This window comes from Sceloporus undulatus, chromosome 3 (assembly GCF_019175285.1).
Source record: "Sceloporus undulatus isolate JIND9_A2432 ecotype Alabama chromosome 3, SceUnd_v1.1, whole genome shotgun sequence".
In the NCBI taxonomy this organism is placed as follows: Eukaryota; Metazoa; Chordata; class Lepidosauria; order Squamata; family Phrynosomatidae; genus Sceloporus; species Sceloporus undulatus.
Window position 1 is genome coordinate 26437430 of NC_056524.1, and position 20603 is coordinate 26458032.

Here is a 20603-nt window from a genome sequence, read left to right on the forward strand (position 1 = left end):
GGGATTTCAATAGCTCTATGGTCGATCTTGGAGGAGGGGACTTTGGTCTCTGTGGGATGAGAAATGGAATACCAGTCTCCACCGTCATCAAAACTAGACATACACAGGTGTAGAGTTAACTTAAGCCGGTGTGGCAGTAACAGGATGCCAGCTACTAAGCGTTTCTCTATAAATAAAGATTTTATTTTCAAATATTAGTAACAATACAAAACAGCAAAGCTTCAAGACTTATGCAAATAAGTTCTCAATATGAAGAATTATGTCCTTAATGCATTTTGTTTTGTTTTCTTCACTTTTTCCTTTTATTCCCATATATCTTTACTACAGGTCAACATTTTGAAGTATCTTGTTCAGGCCAAAGTCAGTAGTGTCAACAATGCCGAGGTGAACAGACTAATACATCAGTATAAGGCTGAAACATGTGAAACAAGCTCTAGAAACATGTCATTTCTAGAGCTTGCTGAAGTTACCCCCTCTAGCATGGACAGTTCTTAAAGTCTCTTTAAAATGTCTACATTTGGCCACACTCTCAATTCACATGAATCTTGTCTCGCTTTTCTTGCTTGGTTCTAAAGGCATAGGCTCCTTTGGCTGAAGCTGCAAATTGGGATGGAATATTTTCTCTTGGAGGATTAGGAATGGCAATTTGTGACAGATCCCCATGAACCCTGTCAAATTTCACTATTTTATCCTTCCTTTCCTCCTGGGGCTTAGCAAATAAATTCTGACAGATGCCTGATTGGGATACCTTTCAGATATCTGTCAGAATATTTCTTTTCTTCTTCCCCTGCCACCAAGAAATGGGGAAACAACAGAGTTAAACAAAACAAAAAAATGTCTGTAGTTATTCATCAGGATTTGTTTACTTTGGTCTAGAAGGCAAGGACCTAAGGCTTTGCTTAGTTAACAGCTGGAATTCAGAATATGGAATAGATTTCTATTAACTAGACTATCCCTCTATGCTTGCTTATCAGAAGCAAGAATAAGGACATACTGTCTGATGCCTTCCACCCACAAAACAAGACAAAAGGTAGATTTGTGCAGATTTCTAGTTTTATAAAAACATTGGAAATAACTATGTACAAATAACTAGTCGCTTGTAATTCATTATTTTTATCAACAGTATAAGTACAGTATGGGCCAGCATGGCATGACGGTTTGAGTGTTGTACTGTGACTTTGGAGACCAGGGTTCAATTTCCCACTTGGCCATGAAACCCAGTGGGTGGCTATGGACAAGTCACATGTTGTCAGCCTCAGAGGAAGACAATGGCAAACATCCTCTTAACAAATCTTGCCAAGAAAACCCCATGATAGGGTTGCCTTATACTCACCATACGTTGGAAACGATTTGAAGGCACACAACAACAACAACAACAACAACAACGAGTCTTAGGACATTATTTCACACACTTTTGCCCCTGATCTGGGCACAGGCAGGGGACACATGTGGCCAAGAGAAAACACATTTTATCACATGCCACACTGTCTTCAAAGTGGTCCCATGCCATCTCCCAGAGCTAAGCCAGGGACAATCAGGGCTCTGGCACATGAATTTTGAAAGACAGAAGCTTTCCAGCAGAGCAAAATCACGTGACTGAGCCCTTATCAGGGACAGCTTAGTGCTGGGCGATAGCATGGGGATGTCTTGAGGACAGTGTGGCATGCAGTAAAATGAGTTTTCACTTGACCATGCGCATCCACTGACCATGCCCAGATCAGGGGCAGATGTGTGTGTGGTAAGGTCCTTAGTCCAACACAGTCCATTACCCCATGTTGGCTCTGTAATGCTGAGTTACCTCATACAAAGCCTTGTAGAAAGCCAGAGCTTAAAAAGTAACATTAAATACCAATTACTCACAGTTATGATTCAGAGGCTCTCCAAAGCAATTAATTACTAAAAGATAAGCTATGGGTTCAGTAGCAAAATGTTCCTGGTTCAAACCCTTGTATTTCCATTTGAAAGACTTAGGTAAAAATAGACGTGAAACCCCCAGAGCTTGTAAAATTTTGTTGGCCGGGCATTTTTGAGAGCTGCTGTTGTAGCTTTTTGCTGATGATAAGTGGTCCTGGATCTGGTCAGTACTTAGATAGGAGACCAGAACTCAGATATCAGGGGGCAGTGAATCTTAGGGGCTCTCCAGACCACCCCAAAAGGACAGGCTGGAGGCCCCTAGTTTTCCTCCAGAGGGACACTGCAGCAGCCAAACAACGCAGCATCCCTTCGCCCCAAAAAGAACCTGGAAAAACTGGGTTCTTTGTGGCGTGCATGGACAACGTCATCATGGTGCCATTGGCGCACTGTGTCACGTCTATGATGCAAGCCCTGCTCCTGGATGTGTGGATGCGGTGCCACACTTGCATCATGGATGTGCTCCCCATGTGGGCGGGGATGTGCAGTCATGGTGCCGCTGGCATGAACCAAGGTTCCAGAGCATATGGTTGCTGTGCGCTCCAGAACCCTAAAATCGGCGGCAGCATGCTGCTTTTGGCCCATTTGTACCGGGCCTTAGTATTCATTCAGATTACTAAAGTAGTTCACAGTGTGTTATTGTTGTTAGAAGTAAAGCAATTTCAGTTACACCGTATGTTAAAAGCACAAAGTGGCTCAGACCTTTTTGCATGCTCAAATCCCATTTGTCCTAATCCAAAACATCCCTCTTTCCTGGCCAGTCCCATTGTTTCTCTTCTTGGACAGCCATTTTGATAAGAGGTCACTGTAAGGGGGGAATCAGAAATCAATTCTCTTCCTGTCTATGATACTCTAAATGTGTGGGGTAGTAGAGTCTCCACTCCCAGCAGCAATCTATCTTTAATTAGTTTGGGGAACACTCAATTTGGCTATGCGAGAGTGGGGCAACAGGATTTGCAGGGCCCAGTACCAGCTATACCAGTAGTAACTAATAGACACCCCAGCCATCTGAAATTATATGAACTTTTATTAAAGAAATATAGAACACACACACACACACACACAAAGGAAACTCATGCAAACAACCAGCACACAAAGCTAACCAAATAGTTAAATGAAATAGCAGACTTTGGCGGTATCCAAACCAGCACAAAGCGCCGGCCTGGATATGTACTAGGGTTGCCTCAGGGCGTCCTTTCCAGATGCCCCGCAACCCTAGTACGTAGCCGCGGCGTGGTAATGGCAGCACCTTTTCTATATGGGCGCCGCCATTATGACTTCACGGCCGTGCTTCAGCCAAACAGCACAGCATGGATGTGACATCCTGGCGCCACTGCAGGGCGCTTGTGGTGCCCTTTCAGCGGCGCCAGAAGGAGCTCCATTTTGGAGCTCCTTCTGCCATGCATATCGCTGGTGCGGCCTTTAAACAGCTGCGCCAGCTATACAGAGAGAAAGGAGCTGAGTGGTCCCTTTTTCCCTTTCCCCACTGCTGTCGGAGTGACTTTGGGGTATGAAGCTCCAAGGACACCCTTTTCCAGACCATGATGGATCAGGGCCTCTGGGAAAAGCAGTGGATCGGGGCCTCTGGGGCTGCCGCTGTGGCAGCTGAGGCCCCGATCCATCGGGGAAAGGGGCGGGTACAGGCTGCCCCAAAGGGGTAGTCTGTATCCCGCCTTAGAGGCTTAAGAAAGGGGGTGCATTTTCTGATCATGAAGGAAGAATCCATGGAAAACCAGGAAGTAGAGGCTTGAGTGAATAGCTTCAGCAGACAGACGAAGTGTACAAAGAAACTCAGACCAAAGCCTGTGGACAACAGAAGCAGGAGCAAATTGACTGCAGCAACTGTTACAAAGAAGTTTTGGTTTTGAGGGTAATATTTATAAATCCATGAGAGTTCTCTGGAACACCAAAAGTTTGATTACCTCGCTGGAGCTTGAAAAAGTTTCTAAAGTGAAGGGTTTGTTTAGATATTTGGGAAATGAGAAGGCTTGATTGTGACCAATGATGCTGTAGGGCTTCAGCCTTTGGTAAGGAAACAAAATATTAAAATATCAAAAATGTCAAAGTCAAGCCTGTTGGGGTCTAGCTTTAAAATCAGCAGATAGCAGAAATGTGCTCTTGTCTTACTATGCTTCCCTAAGAACTGAGACTGGCTCAGAAATAATACAACTAGCTTGAAGTGCAAATAAAAGTTTACTGATGGCTTTAATCTATATATACATAAAATGGTATCCTAATCTAGATAGTGAATAGTTCAGATAAAAAAAATATCTTTATCTCACCATCTTTCAATAGAAAGCTGAGAGAGGAAGAAGATGGAAAACCAACAATTCAGTAAAAAATCTTTAGGCAAGCATTCTCCGAAGATGCCAGCCACAGATACTGGTGAAACGTCAGGAAGAAACTCTTCTAGAACATGGCCACATAGCCCGAAAAACCCACAAAAAACTATGGATGCCGGCCATGAAAGCCTTCAACTTCACAATCTTTAGAGAGATTGTCTGTTAGTCTCAAAGAGGGAGTGACATGGTTAATTGAAATGAGAGGGAGAGGGAGGGAGGGAGGGAGGGAGGGAGGGAGGGAGAGGGAGAGAGAGAGAGAGAGAGAGAAAGAGAAAGAGAAAGAGAGAGAGAGAGAGGAGTTTGCATGCAGGAAATCCCTTTCTATCTAAGGAAGGGGAAAGGGAATGCAAAAATCTTCCAACAGATGCTTCATAGATTTTACAACTGGATAAGATTTGTACAGGCAGGAGGTGTTGAGGAATACATAAAAGATAAAAGGGCATTTTGGTCTTGTTTGACCTGACAGCACTCATCCATTGGTTTCCATCAGAAATGCAGAATTGGGAGGTGCTGGTGCTCTATCTTGTAAACTTCCTCCTCCCCAGACTTTTCTGCATGGCTGCAGCTCTGTACCATTCACACCCCCTATGTCCTGTGTTATGTTTTTCATCACATACCACATCCACTCATGCTGGCACTTCAGCATCATATCAAATTTTATCTGAATTGATACGTATATCAGGGGTTGTTTGGAGCATTACAGTTATCTACAGGTTTGTTCAAGTAGAAGATCCAACAGAATTCACAAAACCATTTCTCTTTACATTTACAAGGTTTTATGAATTTTTTAACAGAACCCCTATTTTGTGCTAAGTCTACAGTTCTTCCTTTTAGTTTTCATGAGCCTGAAAGCTTTTGCCATGTTAGCATTACCTGTCAGGGTGAAATGAGGATGTGGCATGCTGGAAAACAAATTAAATAAACAAACCTGCCCAACTGCTTGTTTTCATAAACAGTGTCATTAAAAATGTGAAGCTGGCAGAATATCATTCCATGCTTGGGCAAGTGTCTGACAAAAAAACTTAAAAATGAAATCTGTTCAGCTACAGAGTGACGGAAACCTGTGGCAAACATCTGTGAACAGACAGACTGTCCTATCTGGTAGAGAAGGAAAGCTTGATTTCTTATACTGCTGCAGGAAATGATGATGTGGAAGATAATTGCCAGATTTCAGTGTACTAAATCTTGAATACAAAATGACAGTGCTGAATTTTGTTCATGACAATTCCCTAAGTATAAAGATTTTTTATTCCCTGAACAGGGAAAAGATGGCCAAGCAGGGCACCCACTGACCAGCGCCAGTGATATCACTAACTCACACATTCATGCCTAGTCGATTGTGGAAGCATTCTTGCAACAGTGTGTGTATGTGTGTACATGCACATTCATTCTGTAAACTGAAGGATGGATAAATATTCATACACCATTTAAAAGAAGAAAAAGAAAAGGGCAGACTGCAGATCTAATGCACAAAAGGAGGGGAAGGAACAGGACTGGAAGCTGTGGACATTGTGGAGGGCAAAAGGAACATTAGCCTCTGCAATATATATATGCAGGTGTAAGGTGGACTTACAATTGAGTATGTCACTATAAGGATGCCAGCCACAGTTTGCCAACAAGCATGTTTTCCAAACCCTGTTTTAATGAGGGTTTAAATGTGAATTTTCATGCAGAAGGTTTTTTTAAAAAAATAAATAAATCTGAAGATTAATGTGGATATTGGACAGAATGGACCTATGCTGAATGAACATATGTGAAAGCAACATGGGCAGCAAACATACTGACATGTTCATCTCTGAAATGGATATAGGATTAGGATTGGGAAGACCTAAGACATTTGTTTTGTGAGCTAAGAAGCTTACTACAGAGAGGTTACCACCTCTACACTAAAACAATTGCTGATGTAGGAGTGGAATTGCCATCATTACGTCTGAACCACATATAGCCAAGGAGGGTAAATTATTTTAACAGTATGCGGGGGATGCATTTAAGGTTGGTTAAAAAGCTCTCTTTTGTCCCTTTCTCCACAGCTTAGTAATTAATATATTTCTAGAAATAGCAACATTTTATTTTCCCCCCAGTAAAAATAAAATAAAATACTATAGTAGTGTGGAACCATGGAAACCCAACTGAATACAGTCTATGAGCTGTGCCATGTCTTCCACCCAGAAGGTGATCATACACTGCATCCATTCTCTCTGGAAATGGAAGAAATGGGAGATATTGGCAGAAGATCAGAGAAAAGTTATTGGCATCCAAGAAAGGAAGGACAGATGGTGAGCCAACATGGTATAGTGGTTTGAGACTGTGGCTCTGGAGACCAGGGTCTGAATTTCTGCTCAGCCTTGGAAACCCACTGTGTGACCTTGGCCAAGTCCTACTCTCTCAGCCTCAGAGGAAGGTAATGCAAATTCCCTCTGAACAAATCTTACCAAGAAAACTCCCATGATAGGTTCACCTTAGGGTCACCATATGTTTGAAATTGCTTGAAGTACACAACAACAACAACAACGAGTAGATGAATACATCTGACTCAGAAGATTTTGTTAAAGAAGAGGAGGAAAAACTTGGTTCAAATCATTGCCTTGATGAGACATCTGAAGATATGTCCTGTAGCCAATAAATTAATGAAAGCAGAACTTGGACAGCATATTCATCCGTCAATCCCTTTATTTATATTTTGCTCTTCTTCCAGACTGGGACTCAAAAGAGATTACAGTTAAAAACATACACAATTTAGATTAAAACAGTATTAAACAAGAAAATTAAAACCATTTAAAACCTTACTTTAAAATAAAGATTAAAAATAGCACAGCACCATAAAACAACCTTCTCTTGTTAAATGTTAGTTCCCAAAGGCTTGCTATAAAAGAAAGGTGTTAATATGTCACATATAAACAGAAAAGGAGCCATCCCAACTTCCCTAGGGAGGGCATTCCTGGGCAGCTACAGAGAAGGTCCTCTCTCATGTTCCCACCAACTGTGTCTGTGAAGGCAGTGGGATAGAGACAAGTGCTTCCTATGCAGATAATACATACATACATACATACATATGTGTGGAAAGATACAGTCTTAAAAATACTCTGGACCTGAGCCATGTAAAGCTTTGTAGGTCATAAACAGCACTTTGAATTGTGCCCAGACACAGATTGGCAGATAGGGGAGGTGTTGCAACAAGCGAGTTGTGTGCTGCTTGTAGTCAGCCAGCATCTTTTAGCATTCCGGTTGTAGTTCTTTGGACCTGTTGAAATTTCTGAACACTCTTCAGAGGCAGTCCCATGTGAAGTGCATTTTGTTGTTGTTGTTGTTGTTGTTGTTGTGTGCCTCCAAGTCATTCCTGACTTAATGCAACCCTATCACAGGATTTTCTTGGCACAATTTCTTCAGAAAGAAGTTGCCTTTGCCTCCTGAGGCTGAGTGTGTGTGACTTACCCAAGGTCACCCAGTGGGTTTCCACAATGGGGATTTGAACCCTGGTCTCCATTGTCATAGTTCAGTGGTTAAACCATTACACCATGCTGGCTCTCAGAGTGCATTACAATAGCTCTTCTACAGACACTTTTTTGGTTTCCAGCTTGCAAAATCCACCAGCCAGCATGGACACTGCTCATACTACCTGGACGATTCTGTGTGCTAAATTGCAAAAAGATAAGTCCTCTAAGCTCTGATAAAATGAGTCCTTTGCTTGGTGGTTGTGTAATAACAGATCTGTGTAAACAAGTTTTCTAGAGAATAACAACAACAACAACAACAACAACAACAATAATGGTTTTTATTGTAAGTGTCAAGGGGATTCTTGTTTAAAACCAGGGATAGATGAAAATTTCATTGGGTTCCTTTCTGCAATCATAATTGTCCTAAAATTGATGGGAAGATAGTGGAGGAATTTGTGTGGTTTTGAATCCTGGGGCTCTTTCATTCTACATAGCTTTAGCATTAGGATTCCACTTTCACTCCCATAGTTCCATCCAATGGAATCCTGGGATAGTTTAGTGAGTCAATAGACCTCTTTGAGAAGTCTAAATAATTTCCCCTAAACTGCAAAACCCTTCCTTGTCAGTGGGGTGATGAATCCACTTTAGCTTTTATTCTAGACCAGGGTGGGGCAACTGTGGAAGGCTAGGGAGTGACATTAGCGCCCCCCCCGAAGCCTTGGAGGGATAGGAATGATGATGATGATGATGATGATGATGATGATGATGATGATGATTTTGCCATGAAAGGCATCATCACCATCATCTTGGCAAGGAGGGGGCCTTTATAAGTCTCCCTTGGCCATTTAAGCACAAGAGAAGTCACTTTCTGTTCACTTCTTGGATTACAGAAAGGCCTCTGTGGCTCCTAAATTGGCCCGGGGTGGCAGAAATTCAGGTAGAGGGATGTCCCCATGTCAGAGGGCATTGGTGGGCACTTTGGAATAATTTTTTTTTAAATTACAAAAATATATTGACTTTTGGGGATCCCAGGGGACCACAAAACAATCCTGGAGGTTGGCATGTGCCCACAGTCCACATTTTGTCCACCCCTGTTTTAGAGTTTAACAGAGCTCTTCAACATGCTGAGCCTGTTTCTGGACTATTTTCAGCACCTTAGACACCTCCTTTAAAGGCTAAATTCAACCCAAGTGGATTCCTTGCAACCCTGAAATGGAGGCCATTGGCCACCCTGTCCCACCATACTCCATTTTTTCTCCGTCTCTCCTTCCAGGTTCTTCCCACTGCCATAAAACCAGAGGGCCAAAGTTTTCCCACTTCTGGCATAAATCCTTGCGAGATGGAAAACACAATAGAATAATACCTTTTCCATGAAAATGGACCACAGTCATCCATCCACCTCATGCCCTGATTTATAGGCATCACCATAAAAATTCAATACAGGAAAGCTATCTAGATGTAACAGAGGGAGGAAGTTCATGCCTGAAATGATTATTAGTGATATATTGGGACGAGTAGCTAAAATAAGTCATTTTCTCCCTTTTCCCCCTTTGGCAGCTGTTTGATCCTTGCTGGAAATCTTGCCCCCTCTGACACCTGAAAGGCATCCCTGGATTTAATTACAATACTGAAAGCCAAATGCTGGCACAACAATTCAAACCAATTTCTAAGCTTAGGGTACTAAATGATCTTGTAGTCCCAGATTTCTCTGCGCGAAACTGCTTGCAACTTTTCAAAAAATGCCCAGAACTGCACTCCTAATGAGAGAGTGTCATGATTGCTTTAATTGGCTAGCCTATTAATAATCATCATTACCATAACAAAAATTCACTGGAGAAGAAGAAAATAAAACAATAAATAGACTAAAATATTAAATCAGTTGATGACCGTGAGCATTTTGAAGTTAGTTATGATCCCTCTCTCGTCATACCCTTTTCCAAGTGTTGTGAACACTGAGGTTTTATGTTAATACATTAATGCTTACCTGATAGATGGTGTCTGAGCTGGAAGAGATTTTATGAGGCATTGTTCAAAGCCATAGTAAAATGTTTGACCTTGCTTCAATAAACCTCACAAATATGTTCAGAAAAGGCAAGTGCAACAAAATAGGAGGGCACAACTTGGCAGCCATAAACAATGAATTTTGTTTTGAGGTGTAGAGTTAAGAGTCTAGATATAATGTATATCTACTCTAACTCTACACTCTAAAGATAGAGCTATACATTTTCCCCATTATATTTTAAACTATATTTAAAGTATATTTTAAACTATGAAATCTAATTTTTACATGCTAAAAGATGTTTTGGCTTGCAAAGGGCATGGAAATATCTTTTGTTTTTTAAAAATTTATTTAGCATACATTTATAATAATAATATAATAATATAGTTTATTTGTATCCCGCTTTTCCAAAACCTGATCAAAGTGGCGAACAACAGCATATAAAAACATTCCAATAAAATCAGTTAAAAACAATATTAAAAACAATACAACAACATTAACAGAAAAGGGCTAGAGAAAAGGGGGAAGTCAATATATACAATCCAGGGTCGTCAATGAAAAGGGGTAAGGGAAAGAATGATTTTTCATGGTGGGAAGGCTTGGGAAAAGAAATATGTCTTCAAGTTCTTTTTAAAAAGACCTAAAAATGTGGTGGAGTGGTGCTCGTCTGGGAGACTATTCCAGAATTTTGGAGCCATGACAGAAAATGCCCTCTGTGAGGTCCTCACATAGCGTGTCACTGGGACCTCCAACAATTTCATCCCTGTTGAGCGGAGTGTGTGGGACAGATTATATGGGGAGAGGCGGTCCTCTAAGTACCCTGGGCCCAAGCCATTTAGGGCTTTATAAGTCATTACCAACACCTTGTATTGAGCTCGGAAGCGAATAGGCAGCCAATGAAGATCTTTCAAGATGGGAGTTATATGGTCAGATCTGGAACAACCGGCGACCAATCTCACTGCCATATTCTGCACCAACTGTAGCTTCCGGGTTTGGTACAAGGGTTGCCCCATGTAGAGCGCATTACAGAAATCCAATCGAGAGGTTACCAGAGCATGTACTACAGTTTCAAGGTCCCCCCGGTCCAGGTAGGGACGCAGCTGGCGTATCAGCTGAAGCTGATAACAAGTGCTCCTGACGACCGCATCCACCTGAGATGACAACTGGAGCGATGAGTCCAAGAGCACTCCCAAGCTGTGGACCGAGTCCTTCAAGGGGAGCGTGACCCCGTTCAGGACAGTATGGCAAATCTCACCACCCAGATCCAGGGAACCTATCACCAGTACTTCCATTTTCCCTGGATTCACACTGTCTCCTTTAAGAGGAAAAACCTACTAAGCTTCAAAAATTCAATATGAACACAGTAATAAAACAATGAACCTTCATACCTAAAAAAGAGTTCAGAAAAGTTACATTTCTGATTATACTTCCCAGAATCAAGTGTACTTCATCCCAAATGCAGAAAATCTCGCCATGTATTTGTAATCTCAGGATTGACTCAGTGTAACATGTTTGCTGTGGAGCTGCCCTTGAAGCCCATTTGGCACCTACAACCTCAGATGAATCCATTTGACTGATGAAGGATGAAGACAACATTAACTTTATTACATTTTCAAAGCTCTTCAACTAACTTCTAACCCTAGTTCAAGATATTAGTAATTTTTAAAATTTATTTATTTATTATATTGCCTTTCTCCCAACATGGAAGCCAAAGCAGAGTGCAACATTTTAAAAGCACAATACAGTTTTAAAAACCTGCTAATACAAAAGTTAAAACATAATCTGTGGTGTGTTTTGGACCCAATTTTCTGTTAAAAACATCATTAAAAGATGCTTTAAAACATTTTTTAAAATGGCATACCTCCATTTAAAGCTTTATCTGCTGCACACACTAAAAATCAAAACCTTGTTTAAATAAAAAGGTCTTTCTGTTTAAATTCTGTTTAACTTCTGTTTGAAGCCCTACACCAGCTTAACTTCAAGCATGCTCACTGGCATAAATTTTTCTCAGTCATTTAAAATATAGTATGTGAGCCAGCATGGCATAGTGGTTTGAGCATTGGACTATGGCTGCATCTGCACTGCAGAAATAATCTGGTTTGACACCACTTTAAATGCTCAATGCTATGGGATGGTGGGAGTTGTAGTTCTGAGAGACATTTAGCCTTCTCAGTCAGAGAGTTCTGGTGCCACAACAAATTAGAATTCCCTGAATTCCATAGCACTCAACCATGGCAGTTAAAGTTTTGTTAAACTAGATTATTTCTGCAGTGTGGGAGCAGCCTAAGACTCTGGAGACCAGGGTTCAAACTCCAGCTCAGCTATGTAAACCCAGTGGGTGATCTTGGACAAGTCACATGCTCTTAGCCTCAGAGAATGGCAACAGCAAACCCCCTCTGTAGAAACGTGCCAAGAAAACCCCATGATAGGTTCACCTTAAGGATGCCATAAATCAGAAATGACTGGAAGGCAAGCAACACAAACATACACACATAGATACTGCTGCTTTTCAGATAAGATATTTACGAGAAAACAGAGATCATTTTCTACTGCTGGTACACCTGTCCAATGAAATGCCCTGTCCATGAATAGTCACCAAGTGACAGGTGAAAAATACTCTCTTTCTACCTGCATCCTCTACTACCGATGTGTATTTCTCTATTTGAAGCTCCTTTTATCTGATCCAGATCTGTTATAATCTTGTATTTATAATGTTAGTGTTGTCAGTGCTCAACCTAGCTAAAGGATGAACTGCCCACCTTTCAAGGGAGGTGCAGGCTTTCAAGGGGGACAAAGAACCTTTTAGTTTTGGCTAGAAAAAAGACCAGTCTGGTTCTTTTGGAGAGGTTAAGGGCCACAATAGAAATTTGTAGGGCTGCATGCGCCCACCCTGTTATGAAGAAAAAATAGGAAGCATTACTGGGGAAAGAACCTTAGGAGGGAATGATCAGTCCAGTCCAAATCTAGTGACAAGCTTTGACCAGTTACCAAGGAGGTGGAATAATGCAGAAAAGGGAGAATTTGGGAATTTTGATTCTGTTACAATGGGCCCTTTGTATCCACTGGGGTTTTGTTCCAGCCCCTCGTTACCCATGGGTATGAAAATTTTTATAAGCACAATCCCCTTTACTTACAACGGTGTAGTAAAATTGTATACCTTATTTTTTTAAAATTGCAAAATCAAGATTTGCTTTTTGGGTTTTTTTAAAAATTAATTTTCTAGCTGTGGATGGTGGAATCCATGGGTGCAAAATCCATGGATACAAAGAGACTGTATTTATAAAATACTGTAAAGCACGTTCCATACTATTTTAGATTTAATTAAAAAAAAAACAACCCAGAGATGCAGTCTATTTTCACTGATAGTCATCATCTGATCAGACTGGATGGAGATGATATACCTCATCCTGCCTCTATGGGATGACTGTCTTTCCAGCATTTCAACCATAGGGCAATGAATGTTTTTGTCAGATAAACCCCATAAGAGTAGGATTAGCACATTCTTGACACAATAAATATTTTGGATGGCATCTTTATGAATTACAATGGTATAAGTCCATTGTTGTTGTTGTAATTGTGTGCCTCCTAGTCATTTTTAAGTCAGACTCATGCCATTACAACTCACTTTTATGTATGTTGTGCAGGTCAGAATTCTTTTTCAACTATGCCACAACCCCTAAACTCACCTTGGAAGCAGTGCAGGCTCCAAAACACATCCATTCCCACAATGTCAGAGAACAGGGGGATGACCAGAGATGCATTCATCTACAGTAGTCTCTCTACATCAGGGGTCGGCAACCTACGGCCCATGGGCCGGATCCGGCCTGGCAAGGCCTCAGGACTGGCCCCAGCCCGGTCCTGCCGCCAATTGCCGCCCCCCCTCGCAGCTTGGGCGCTGCTCTGGGCGCCCGCGGGGCCTCGCTGCCATCCTCCTCCTCCACTGCGCATGGCCACGCGGAAGAGGCGGAGAAAGAGGAGGGCAGTGAGGTCTGGGGCGGAGGAGGCGAAGGTGGAGGCGGCACCTCCTGCGCGCGGCCGCACCACCTTCCCCGCCTCCCCGCGGCCTCCAGCTTCCCTCTTGGCCTCCGTGGAGGGCAGCCTCCGCGGAGGCCAAGAAGGAGCACGTGGGGCCGTGGCTTCCCTCTCGGCCTCCGTGGAGGGCAGCCTCCGCGGAGGCCGAGAAGGAGCGCGCGGGGCTGCCGGCTTCCCTCTCGGCCTCCGTGGAGGGCAGCCTCCGCGGAGGCCGAGAAGGAGCACGTGGGGCCAGGAAAAGGGGAGGCCTCCAGCGCTGGCGGCCCCCGCTGGCACTTTTGCTGGCCTCTGACAGGGCCTGGGGCCCCGTTAGGGGCCGGGAAAGAGGGGGAGGCCTCCAGTGCTGGCCCACCCCCCGGCAGGTGGAAGCTCCGCCCCCAGCATGCGGCACCGCCCCTGGAGGGTGGAAGCTCCACCCCCCCAGCTTCGGCCCCCAGTTAGCTGAGGGACAGCAACCCAGTCCCCGGCTCAAAAAGGTTTCCTACCCCTGCTCTACATTCACTGGGGTTAGGGGAGAAAAACTGCCACGAATGTGAAAAAACTCCAAATAAAAAACCACTATTCTTTTTACCTAAGAGAACATCTCTCTTGGAATCTCCAGGTCTTCCAGTGTAACTCTATGGTCACCATCTGCCAGGAGTTGATCATAGAAACATGCTGGAGGACCTACAAATGCGGAGAGAAATGTTTTCTCTAGGAACTTCTAGGTTCTCCAGCACAGCTCTATGGTCAGCTTCCAGCAGAATTGCACTGGAGATTCCTAGAGATAACATATTAATCAATACCATAAATACTCAAATCTGCAAAAGTCAAATCCGCAAAAGCCAAAGCCACAGATGTGGAAGGCCAACTGTATTTGCTTGTAGCTGGACATGCTAGAAAGATGTTAGCTGCAGAGAGCTTGTAAGGAAGCCTAGAATTCGTTGCAGACACCTGTCATAGTATGTCCCGGAAAATAGCTGGACACATTCCCAATTACCCTTCTACTCTCCAAAAACTTGGAAATGAATATGTGGGGGGTGGGCACTGCACTGCTTGTGTATAAATCACAAAATATAGATATGTAGGCTTAGCTTTGTTATACATGTAAGCCTCCCAATTTAGGATCTTGGTCTTTAATTTTAAGTATGATATCAGAGGAGGGGAAAAATGGTCACACCTACTGGTTAATTTCAGTATTTTTCCTCCAAAAAACAATGGATATTTCTTTCAGCTTTCTCCAGGGAAAAATGAGAACTCATATATATATATATATATATATAGCATTCTGGAGGCATCAGCATTTACAAATTTATTCATAGCCTGAAAAAATTCAAGCTCCTATTGACTGATTTACCAGAACTCTTCCGTTTAACAAATTTCCCAAAGACAAAACAAATCTGGAGACTTTAATTAAATGGAACCGAGATGAAATTAAAAGAGAAATCTAATTTCCCTTCACTAGAACGACAAATGAAATGTGTAAAGGAGGAACGCTGTTTCTCATGATCACAGAAATCTACTTGTGTGGCCGCACATGCACCCATCTCAAAAAAGGTTCCAGATAATTCAGAAATTCTTTGTACGTTTTCATACATCAAAAATCAAACTGCAGTAATGTGAAGTCGATGGCTTTCATGGCCGGCATCCATAGTTTTTTGTAGGTTTTTCGGGCTGTGGCCATGTTCTAGCAGAGTTTCTTTCTGATGTTTCACCTGTCAGCGCAACTGCTGGGGTCCAACAACCACTGTCAGCAACTCAAACGAGTCCTGGAGTTAAATCAGACCTTTTGAGCAGAGCTAGCCATTTTAGAAGCAGAAGCGTGGCTCCAAAAGCAGTTGGGATAACAGCAACTGGATGTCTTCCAGGAACTGAAGCAATGCAGGAACTCCGGGGACACTCAGCAAAGCGATGCAAGACTTCTTCTGATAAACCACCAGAGAAGCAAAGTCCCCAAAGTGCTCTTTATTCACAGTGCTATAATACAAATACAGATCTCCAAAACTCCAAACCATACCAAACCAACTCCTACTACAAACCCACAAGCTATCCCTTGCAACCCCTGGGTTTATATAGACTCCAGACCATGTGGTCTCCCAAACCCAGTGAGTTCAGGTGTGTAACCATGTCATGTGCCCCCTGTGCAATCCAGACACATGGTTTCATCATCCATGGCTACATGCACCTAGACACTAAAATGTCCTTGAACCAATGAGCATCAGCTGTGCTGATCAACCTTGTCCTTCTGCTGAATGCTCATGGTCAAACACACACACATCAAGCATTTCCCTGTGTGCTGTGTTTTAACCCTTCAAATCCCTGACAACACCAGCATCTATGGCTGGCATCTTCTAGGCAAACATTCTCTGAAGATGCCAGCCACAGATACTGGCAAAAGGTCAGGAAAAAACTCTGCTAGAACATGGCCACATAGCCCGAAAAACCCACAAATAACTATAAAATTGCAGTAAGATTTCTATAATTAAACTAGAGTTTGGGTCTAATATTTCTATTTCTTCAAACAATCACATAATTAAAAAAACATGCTTTAAAAACATATTTAGCTTCAGGTAAAAGAAATTTGGATTGCACTATGCTCCAAATATTTCATTTACCAAAATACTACCTTTTTTTTTTCTTAAGGAAAATACAGTTGTCTCCTCTCTGCGGACTTCAATACCATCAACCATGGTATCCTTCTGCACCACTTCTCTGGGATGGCACAATTATGCAGTGATTCCAGTCTTTCTTGGATGGACAAATTCAGAAGGTGGTGCTGGGGGACTCCTGTTTGACACCCTACAGGGTTCAGTTTTGTGCCCCATGCTGTTTAACATCTACATGAAATCACTGGGAGAGGTCATCCAGAGTCCTGGGGTGTGGTGCCACCAGTATGCTGATGATAGGCAACTCTTTCCATCTCACTCCAAGGAAGCTTTTCTGTACTAAACGAATGTCTTGGGTTTTGAGATTCTTCTCTGCATACACTATCTTCACAGGGTGATGGCTCTGGAATTCCCTCTCTAAAGAGATTAGGCCAGCTCCTTCCTTGTCCTTCCTTGTCTGGCCAGAGTCATAGTCCAAGGCTCAAACCACTACACTGCACTAGCTCTCATATGTTTTTAAATTGTTTCTAATTCTATTAATACAGTTGTCCCTCCTGATTCGTGGACTTGGAGTCTGCGGTCTCACCCATTCGCAGTCTACAAGTGGGGAGGAACAAAATGGTGTGTGTGACTGAGGCACACACATAGGAGCTCACTGCCATTGAAATCAATAGTGACTTGAACATTGGTGTTTTTATGGATTTGCGGAGTGGTGGTGGTCTGGAATGGATCCCCCACAAATCGTGAGGGACAACTGTAGTTCAATTATACTTCAGATTTTGTATATATATAATTTTAGTGATATAGGTTTTTATCTATTTTACTATTTGCGAGCTGCTTTGAGTGTCAGGGCTGGAGGAAAGGTGGGATATAAATACAGAGGAAGTGGAACAGCAGCTAATTTTTGGAAGAGTAATGGATGCTTATGGTGTCAGCAGGAGACTTGAAGGCACATATACACAGAGAGATGGTATTGTAATAATCTATGCAGTGTTAAATAATCACTAAATTAGAAAAATAGAATTTTCAGACCAAGACCTAAACTGCCCTGACAAGCATCCCAGTCTGGCTGACTTTCCAAGGGAAGAATCCCATTTTCGCTGCTGCACCTTCTTCTTTGTTTTCCAGGTCAGTTGCTTGCCTTTAATCTTTCCCTTTAAACTTTTACTGTGTTCTTTGATGCAGCAAAATCTTTCCTGGTCTTTCCTGGTGCAGAAAATCATTCCTGATGAAAGCTAGGTTTTGATACATCACCTCCCATGAACCAACATGTTTTGAAAAGCTAAGGGAGAAACTGTGCACATGAGTGTACACAGAAACCTAGCAGGGTAGTAATTTCTAATTCAATCAATTCTGTTTTAATTAATTATCCTCACTTCTCACAAGTCAATAGAGCCAAACCCAAATAGCACATTTAAGCTCCAGTGATTCTAGGAGGAGAGTTAAGCACATATTGAAATCAAGAGCCCTGAAGACATGCTTAATATTGATGGCTTTGAGCATAAAGCCCTTGAAATTGCTCTTTTGAGCACAATGGCTAGAATCCTCTACCCAGCATAGCCTTGGGCAGTGGCCATTCTGGAAGCTGTGGTCTAAAGAAAAAGCAGCTTGGTCTGCCATCACTGTAAACCTAAAAAGTAGATTAAAAGCAGGAAAAAACATTTTTGTGAAACTAACCAACAAAAACAGCTATATCAAGTTTCCCTGAGGATCGCAGGGAAGAGAAAAATGGAGTCTGCAATGACTGCCAGGATCCATCCATACAAGGTTTTGCTTCCTAGCCAGAGGTTTGCAAACTGTTATGTTGATTTCAGCCATGTGGTTCCAGGTTGTTGATACCTGTATTTATTAACCATGTGGTTCCAGGCTGCTGATATCTACATTTATCACACAAGAAAACAAAGCAGAAGTTCATTTGGATAGTAGTGCCTTTCTATGTGCCTTACCACATGATGTCATAGTTCCTCACTTCTCCTCCTGCAAAAGATGTTTGTAAAAGTGAATAAGGCATGTAGAAAGGCACTGAAGCACAGCTGAATTTCCACTTTCTTTCCTTATGTGATAAACTCCCTACTGTGACAGTAGCAGGGGCATAAGAGTTTTACAAGTGGGGCCTGCAATAAAATATTGTCGAAATCTTGCCACTCAGTTGCCTTACTTCTCCTGCTTTTCCATTTTCTCCTCCCAACAGTCAGTCTGTATCTTCTGAGCACACTCAGTTTTGTCATTGTGCTATTTGGTGGTTCAACTCTCCTTAGGCATTTCTTTTTGAAAATAATTGTGTCCTTCTCAAACCCCCAGGTTTCCCCAAATTCATAACTCCTTCTTGTGAATGGGTCAAGGCAATTTTAAGTAAGAATTATATGTTCAGCAGGACACTTTAAGTAGCAACTGTATGCTCAATGAGACACCCAAACCTAGCTTTAAGACATCCAAAGAGAGAAAATGGTTACCTACTATTTAATCAATGAACTGAGTGCAGTTTCTAATTGGAACCTACATTGACTAATGCTAGAATAGTAACACGTGTAAATTTACTTGCAGCACTGTATTTGTTCCTGCTTTTCAATTTAAAAAAGCACTTGTTCCTTAATATGAATTCTATGTAACAGGAAGTTTTCACTCACAAATCAAGAAGCCCTGGTGGCACAGTGGTCAAATCCTTGTACTGCAGCCACTCACTCACAAACCATAAGGTTGTGAGTTCATTGCCAGCCAGGGGCTCTGGGCCAACTCAGCCTGGTGTCCTTCTTTATGTTGCTAAAATGAGCACCCAGCTTGTTGGGGACAGTTAGCTTACACTTTGTAAACTACTTAGTACACCGGTAAGCGGGATAGAAATGTACTTGCTGTTGCTATTTGTGAGTTGAAAAATGAAATCCCCAAAAATATTTATTTCAAAACAACCTGGGATGGGTGGTTCTTTTTCGGCTTTATAAATAATGGTGCTGAAGCACAAAAAAAATCTATAGGAGGAAAACTCCTAATAAGCAGTGTGGGTTTCTGAAAGCATTGTACTGTATGTTAAGCAAGCTCAGAGGCATAAAATCCTGACTGATTATTGCAATGGATAAAAAGCTGGGCAGGTTGGGGAAAAAAGGGAATGGAGTATCTAGGAACAGGGAATGGCTGGTCAGAACCCTGTTGGCATTATACACTTGAGGAGTGGGTCAGACTGGATGATGTCCAGGTATTGTGCCATATCCCCAAGACTCAGAGTCAGATAGTGAGATAGGAGGAGAAGGGCAAGAGAGTGAGACAGAGTGCTATGCTAGCAAGTCACAGGACTGAGAAGGCATGGCAGTGTCTGAAAACCATGATATAGAGCTAACAGCACCTACATAGCCAAATTAAGAAGAGAAAAGGCTACAGAAGTTAGAGCATTTAAAGACCAAACAGTTGTAGTCTCACAACAGCCCATAAATTCTAGCACCTTCCTCAGGGAACTTGTTGCTCACAACCAAGCTATCTGGTGGACACAACATTCCTAATTCCTGGTTCATGTTGCCTGATAACCTCAGACTTTGCTCCATTTAAAGACTACATGTCGTTTGGCTTAATTGCTTGAATGCATTTGACTTGGACTGAACTAATTATACAGTTACATCATCCTTACTGGTAAGTCATGCATCCTTCAAGGGATTCTACTGTATTCTGTACAGTTTCCTGTATTCTCTCCCAAGGACCTGGACTTGTGTTGGCTCCAAAATGAAACACCAGGGTCCCTTCCAATTCTCAATTCTATGATTGGGGATCTCAATAAGAAGAGGTCTACTAAAATGGTCAAGAAAGTAGGGCAGGCTGAGCCAAGGTTGTTCCTTTGCTAGGCAAATTCAAACAAATACGTTGTCATGGGGACTAATTCAAACTTGCTAGCATTTCAGAGATAATAACTGGGACACGTGAGGCCAAGCAACATCAGTGTGCGGTTGAAAGTGTGTGGCCAGGCAACAAAAGAGCAAAGGTTGTTTATGAAGTTGAGTTCATAGAAGTACTATATTAAGCAAAGAAATCTTAAAATTTCTGGAATGCGTTAGGAAAGCCCCCCAAAAGGGGAAGAAAAAAAACACCACAGGCCAAATGCACTCATTTGTGAGTGTGCATGCATGTGCACAGCATGATGAACAAGAAATATTATATAATACAATTGTAAAAGTAAAATGCGTTTATCATATCTGCTCAAAATTACAGACCTGTCAGATGGCCTGACCAGGGCTGTGGCTGTGGCAATAGGAGGATGAATAAGTTAAGTAGCTATTGATACTTCATACCCTTCACTGTCATGTTCTGGCAGAGCCAG